The sequence below is a fragment of the Apium graveolens genome, chromosome 3 (genome assembly GCF_009905375.1).
Source record: "Apium graveolens cultivar Ventura chromosome 3, ASM990537v1, whole genome shotgun sequence".
Taxonomy (NCBI): Eukaryota; Viridiplantae; Streptophyta; class Magnoliopsida; order Apiales; family Apiaceae; genus Apium; species Apium graveolens.
In genome coordinates, this window is record NC_133649.1 from 204,773,748 (window position 1) to 204,781,417 (window position 7,670).

At 42.4% G+C, this 7,670-nt stretch overlaps 1 non-coding gene across 1 annotated transcript; it reads left to right on the plus strand.

Annotated features, from left to right (window-relative positions):
* The first annotated feature begins 5,928 nt into the window (after positions 1 to 5,928).
* LOC141715911 (small nucleolar RNA R71) lies at positions 5,929 to 6,035 on the plus strand. Its single transcript, XR_012572653.1, has one exon. It is a non-coding gene; the product is annotated as a small nucleolar RNA R71 (small nucleolar RNA).
* The last annotated feature ends 1,635 nt before the right edge of the window (positions 6,036 to 7,670 follow it).

Sequence of the window (7,670 nt, forward strand, 5' to 3'; positions counted from 1 at the left end):
CTCGGCACGCTTCGTTAATCGTGGATGCATAAGGGATATTCATATGCTTAGCTCCCCTCAAAAACTTCAGAATTCCTTGGTAGATAAACTCACCAAGGTCCACATAGTACTCCTCATTAAAAATTCCCCACAACAACTGTGCTCTCTCAACTGTGACCTCGTGTGTATGCGAAGAAGGCAAAATATTAGCACAAATAAATGCATTCCATGCACGGGCATACCTGTTCATAGCGATCACCGGGAAGTGACGATACTCATTAGTGCCGGTCTTGAAGGTCCAAACTGTGCCCGACCTACAGAGAGTCGCACAAATCAAATCCAAGTCAAAATCCTCAGCAGTCTTCTCATTCCAGTTCTCCTCCTCGGGTTTCCTCTCTCGCTGCCTAATCACACGGCGAATCGCCGCAGGGTGATAATCAACCGTCAGCCCTCGGACCACAGAAAACCCATTCTTTTCGGCCTTCGTGTTCACATAGAACTCGCGAACCACGCTCATCGGCACTGCTTCGGGCGACTCACAAAAAGCTATCCACCCCTTCTCTGCAATCATGGGTAGCAACTCACCATCCCTCCCCGATGGTAAAAACCCTCTTTCCTTCAGAATCGGCTTCCCCAAAAGCCTAGTGTACTCCTCCTCCGCAGCTCTGTCAGTCAACCGAGGCCTTGCAGCAGTACCCCTTGATGAATCAGCAGTAGGGACTGTGCTGCTGCTATCGATAGTTCGTGCTCTCTTGGGTGCCATTGAATCTCGAATAAAAGTGTTTAAGAACTGAGTTTTGGTGCTTGGGAGAGAGTTTAAGTGTAGGAAGTTTGTGGGAGATATGTAGGATATGTGTATGTATATATAGGGTGTGGAATAGGTTAATATTAGATTAGGGTTGGGGATTGAGGGGTAAAATCATGGGGAAGTAGGAACAAATCGTGGGTTTATGGGCTAAAGTTGGGTTTTATTTTTTTTCTGATTTTTTTTTTCTGAACTAAAAAAAAATCATTCAGCCGATCCCTGAGCGGTCGCTCAGCAAAGCTGAGCTGGCGCTCAGGGGGTCACTGGATTTTTTTTTCAGCGCCGTTTTTCTGAATTTTTTGTGTTTTTGGATAGGTTATTAACTTCTAAGAGTTCCTATAACAACAAATCATGGGTTGCCTCCCACGCAGCGCTTCTTTTTCGTCATTAGCTTGACGTTGCATACCTTTCTCAAGTAGTCAACAAAATGGCACTAACCACTTCTCGGTTTGCCATATCCCCATAGTAGTGCTTCAAACGCTGACCGTTAACCTTGAATGCTTGGTCCGGATCATTCTCAAAAATTTCCACCGCTCCATGTGGAAACACAGTTTTGACAATAAAAGGTCCAGACCACCTCGATTTCAACTTCCCAGGAAAAAGTCGGAGATGAGAGTTGAATAAGAGAACTTGTTACCCCGGCATGAATAACTTAGGATGTAGCTTCCTATCGTGCCACCTCTTCACCTTTTCCTTATACATTTTGTTATTCTCGTACGCTTGAAGTCGAAATTCATCAAGTTCATTAAGCTGAAGCATTCTTTTCTTACCAGCTGCATCTAAATCCAGGTTCAACTTTTTCAACGCCCAGTAGGCCTTATGCTCAAGCTCCGCAGGTAAATGACATCCCTTACCGTACACCAACTGAAACGGGGACATACCAAGTGGAGTTTTGTATGCTGTTCTGTAAGCCCAAACAGCTTCATCGAGCTTTAAAGACCAATCCTTCCTTGACGGACAAATAACCTTCTCTAGAATGCGCTTGATCTCTCTGTTAGACACTTCCGCTTGACCATTTGTTTGCGGATGATAGGCAGTAGCCACTCGATAATTCACATTATAACGCTGCATCATAGAAGTGAACTTACGGTTGCAGAAATGTGACCCTTCATCACTTATGATTACCCGAGGTGTTCCAAACCTTGTGAAAATCTGCTTATGAAGAAAATTTAGCACTGCCTTTGCATCATTTGTCGGTAAAGCTTTGACTTCTACCCATTTTGAGACATAATCGACTGCCAGCAAGATATACTGATTATTGCAGGATGAGACAAAAGGCCCCATGAAATCGATTCCCCAAACATCAAAGACCTCGACTTCAAGCATCACATTTAACGGCATCTCATCCTTTCTTGTCAAATTTCCCACTCTTTGGCAACGATCACACCTTAAAACAAACTGATGAGCATCCTTAAACAAAGTAGGCCAGAAAAAACCTGCTTGCAGAATACGAGCTGCCGTCTTCTCACCACCATAGTGTCCACCATAAACCGTGGAGTGGCAGTCTCGTAATATCCCCTCCGTCTCACAGAACGGGATACATCTCCTGATGATCTGGTCAGCTCCCTGTCTAAACAAATATGGTTCATCCCACATATACCACTTCACCTCATGCAGAAACTTCTTCTTTTGAGCGGAGGTCAAATTAGGAGGCATTATATTGCTGACGAGATAGTTGACAATATTTGCAAACCATGGTTCTTCCTCCTTAACTGCAAACAATTGCTCATCCGGAAAAGATTCATTGATTAATGTCCTATCTTGTGAAGTAGAATCGGGATTCTCCAATCTAGAGAGATGGTCAGCTACTTGATTCTCAGTACCTTTTCTATCCTTGATCTCTAACTCAAATTCCTGCGGTAAGAGCACCCAACGAATGAGTCTCGGCTTCGAATCCTTCTTGGAAACCAGATAGCGAATGGCCGCATGATCAGTGAATACTGTTACTTTAGTACCAAACAGATAAGATCGAAATTTCTCGAAACCAAAGACTATAGGCAAGAGCTCCTTCTCCGTAGTGGTATAGTTCATTTGGGCCCCATTTAAGGTCTTACTCGCATAGTAGACCACATGAAAGAGATTATTCTTGCGCTGTCCCAGAACTACACCTACCGCATAATAACTCGCATCACACATCATCTCAAACGGCTCTGTCCAATCTGGTGCTGTAATAACTGGTGCAGTGATCAAACTCTTCTTGAGAGTCTCGAATGCCGCCAAACATTCATCATCAAATTTGAAAGGCACATCTTTCTCAAGCAAATTGCACAACGGCTTAGATATCTTTGAAAAGTCCCCGATGAATCACCGATAAAAACCCGCATGACCAAGAAAACTACGGATTCCTTTCACAGAAATAGGTGGTGGAAGATTTTCAATGACTCCCACCTTGGCCTTGTCCACCTCCAGACCCTTGCTAGAGACCTTATGCCCAAGAATAATGCCTTCACGCACCATAAAATGACATTTCTCCCAATTGAGCACCAAATTAGTTTCCACGCACCTTTTGAGTACGTCGCGAAGATTATTCAAACATTCATCATACGAATGTCCAAAGACGGAGAAGTCGTCCATGAACACCTCAACATTATTTCCAATCATGTCAGAGAATATAGCCATCATACATCTCTGAAAAGTGGCCGGGGCGCCACATAACGCAAACAAAACTCTGCGAAAAGCAAATGTGCCAAATGGACAAGTGAAGGTAGTCTTTTCCTGATCCTCTAGTGCAATACAAATCTGATTATACCCTGAATAGCCATCCAGAAGACAAAAATACTCGTGACCAGCCAACCTGTCAAGCATCTGATCAATGAACGGAAGAGGGAAGTGATCCTTCCTCGTGGCTTTGTTCAACTTTCGATAATCCATGCATACTCTCCATCCTGTAACTAGTCGAGTGGGGATGAGCTCATTCTTCTCATTTGCTACCACAGTGATACCTCCTTTCTTAGGTACACATTGTACGGGGCTCACCCACGAACTGTCAGAAATAGGATAAATGATGCCTGCATCCAGCCATTTCAGAATTTCTTTCTTCACCACCTCCTTCATGATAGGATTTAGTCTGCGCTGCTGTTCAACAGTCGGCTTACTACCTTCCTCTAGCAGAATTTTATGCATACAATATGAAGGGCTGATCCCCTTGATGTCTGCTATGGTCCATCCAATAGCCGATTTGAATTCCCTCAAAATCTTTAAGAGCTTGTCTTCCTCACTACCTGAAAGGTCAGATGCAATAATAACAGGTAAAGTAGATGTATCACCTAAAAAAGCATACCTCAAATGTTCAGGTAATGGCTTGAGCTCCAAGGTAGGTGCTTCCTCTATTGATGGTTTGAGCTTTCCTTCAGCATTCTTGAGGTCAGAAGAACCAAGAGATTCAAACGGCATGTCTAGCTTTCGCTTCCAGGGAGAAGCGTTCAGATATTGTAATTGCTCGTTGCCATCTTCATCATCGCTGTCAAAATCCCCCAATAAGGCCTTTTCCAATGCATCAGACATTAGTATGCGATCGAGTTCCGAAGTAACCGCAGAATCAATCACATCCACTTTTAAACACTCCTCATCTTCTGTAGGGAATTTCATTGCCTTGAATACATTGAAGGTCACATCCTGATCTTGTACTCGCATAGTAAGTTCACCTTTTTGCACATCTATCAAGGTACGGCCAGTAGCCAAGAAAGGTCTTCCCAAGATTATGGGAATCTTCTTATCTTCCTCAAAATCCAGAATAACAAAATCTGCAGGAAAGAAGAGCTTATCCACCTTGACTAGCACATCCTCCACTATGCCCCTTGGGTAAGTAATGCAATGATCAGCCAATTGTAGAGACATGTATATGGGTTTTAGATCAGGCAAATCCAACTTTTTAAAGATCGACAACGGCATCAGATTGATGCTTGCTCCCAAATCACAAAGGCACTTGTCAAAAGTCAACTTGCCAATGGTGCAAGGAATGGTGAAGCTACCTGGATCCTTCAGTTTTGGCGGTAACTTTTGCTGCAGAACAGTGCTGCATTCTTCCGTGAGAGCAACGGTCTCAAGGTCATCCAGTTTCACCTTCCTTGAAAGAATACTCTTCATAAATTTCGCATAACTAGGCATTTGCTCCAGAGCCTCAGCGAAAGGTATATTGATGTGAAGTTTCTTGAACACCTCCAGAAACTTACCCAACTGTCTATCCAGCTTTTGTTGCTGCAATCTCTTAGGAAAAGGTGGTGGAGGATAGAGCTGTTTCTCCCCTGTATTACCCTCAGGCAGAGTGTGTTCAACAATAGTCTTCATTGGTTCCGCCGCTTTTTCCTTTTGCTTAGCTTCTTCATCTCTAATTTCAGCTTCTCCTTCTTTTGCCTTTTCAGCATCAGCAACTTTTCCAGACCTTAAGGTAATAGCCTTGATTTGCTCTTTAGCTTCCTTCCTGCCTGGTACTTCCGTGTCACTGGGAAGAGTGCCAGGTTGACGATTGAGCACTGCATTGGCTAATTGACCGATTTGATTTTCCAAGGTCTTGATAGAAACCGCCTGACTCTTACATAACAGCTTAAGTTCCTCAAAATCAGCACTAGTAGGTGCAACTGCACTTCCCTGTTGAGGATACGATTGCCTTTGAGCATACTGCTGTGGTTGCTGGAATCCAGGTGGGTTAAACTGTTTACTCATACCTTGCTGATATGGTGGCTGAATAGCATTCTGATTATTCCCCCAGCTGAAATTTGGATGATTTCTGTTATTAGGATGATAGGTAGCTGGCACAGGCTGCTGTTGTCACTGATAATTATTCACATACTGAACAGATTCGTTGACAAGAGAACACTGATCCGTAGCATGAGAACCTGCACAAAGCTCAAACCATAGCTATTTGATTAACTCCATATGTAGCCAGAGAATCAACCTTCATTGACAGCGCTTGAAGCTGTGCTGCAATAGCGGTTGCTGCATCGACTTCCAGAATACCTGCTACCTTACCAGACATCATCCTCTGAGTTGGGTTTTGATGCTCATTTGCAGCCATAGTCTCGATAAGATTATAAGCCTCAGTATAGCTTTTAGCCCATAAGGCGCCTCCAGCTGCTGCATCGAGCATGGGCCGAGATTGGGCCCCCAAACCATTATAGAAACCAGTGATCACCATCCAATCAGGCATTCCATGATGTGGACACTTTCTGAACATTTCCTTGTAGCGTTCCCAAGCTTCGCACATAGATTTTGTAGGTTGCTGCGCAAACTGAGTAAGAGCACTCCTCATAGCAGCAGTCTTTGCCATCAGATAAAACTTCACCAGAAACTTTTGTGCAAGATCTTGCCACGTAGTGATGGACCCAGTTGGTTCAGAATGTAACCAGTCCTTAGCTTTATCCCTCAGTGAGAATGGGAAAAGCCTCAGCTTGATACCCTCATCAGTCACGCCATTATACTTAAAAGTGCCGCAGATCTCGACAAAATTCCTTATGTGCATGTTGGGGTCTTCAGTCGCAGCTCCTCCAAAGGAAACAAAATTCTGCACCATCTGAATAGTGCCCGACTTGATTTCAAAGGTGTTAGCTTAAATAGCCGGATGAAGAATGCTTTACTGAATGCCATCAATTTTTAGCCGAGAAAAATCCATAAGAGCTGGACCATCCTGAATAATACGATCACCCATGTTTACTGGTTCTTTCCGCTCAGTTCCTGAATTCGAATCTTCAAAATCTAACTTCTCCGGAATATCAAGAACTTCGTCTGTCTCCTCAGCTGTATCTAAAGTCCTCTTGCGAGTACGAGAACGAGTTTGCATAAATGCTCGCTAAAGTACCTGAAACACAACCGGAAACAATAAGTAACTACTACGTCCTAATCACTGAGTCCAAATGACCAATAATGGTAAGTACATAAACTAAACAAATACGCCGAGTCCCCGGCAGCGGCGCCAAAAACTTGTTAGGGCGAAAACACTCGCTAATATTCACGCAAGTATACGCGTTCGCAAGTAATATAGAATACTTTCTAGTTCGTTCCCACAGAGACTCAGACTAATTTATTGTCTAATTAAACTCACGCACCAATGTATGATTACTTCTCAATGTTAAGACACTAACACTTAGAATTGTTGACTAAACATTAACTACAATTAACTACTTAATTAATCACTTAATTAACACTTCAATTTAACAATATTAAAACACTCATGAGATCACAACTTCATTACTACTTCCTTCAATAGCTATTGTTATTACCTTTAGCATGTGATAGTGATGATATTAATCGAATAACACGAAACTGATAAAAGCCAACTTTCATTGTACTAATACCATTCTACCAAACATCCACAATTAAGATAGAAGTTAAATAATCATCAATTATGTTGAGTTCCTATATGTCTACAGAAATTGACAACACAACGATTTAAGCACAAGTTATTCCTTTTGATTACACAGGGCAAATAAAACTGTTAGAGTTACCCACTAATCATGTACATCATACATGAACCTATGCTAGCTGGCAAGTTCTAAATCTCAAGATCCACCGTCACTTCACAAGAGATTAACACCCTATCTTATATGTCCGCGACGCACATAAGACGAATACGCACAACCAATACTAGATATCATACAATCATCACACACTAAAGTATTAAACAATTAACTAAAGAATTCCATAGTAAATCCGTTGTAACCCCATGATCACGATTAGCCCATAATAGCACTTATCGTCATCATGGGTTCATATGAAATCATGATAAACAAACACAAGAAAATAATTACTAAGCTAATTATACTAAATCAGAGTACGTCACAAGAGTAAATAGGTTCAAAGTAAGAAAACTAGCATCCAACGTTACAACGAAACAAGAATCATAAGAAAATATGCTTCCTCTTCGTTGCTGTGTGCTAAAACGATCTTCTTC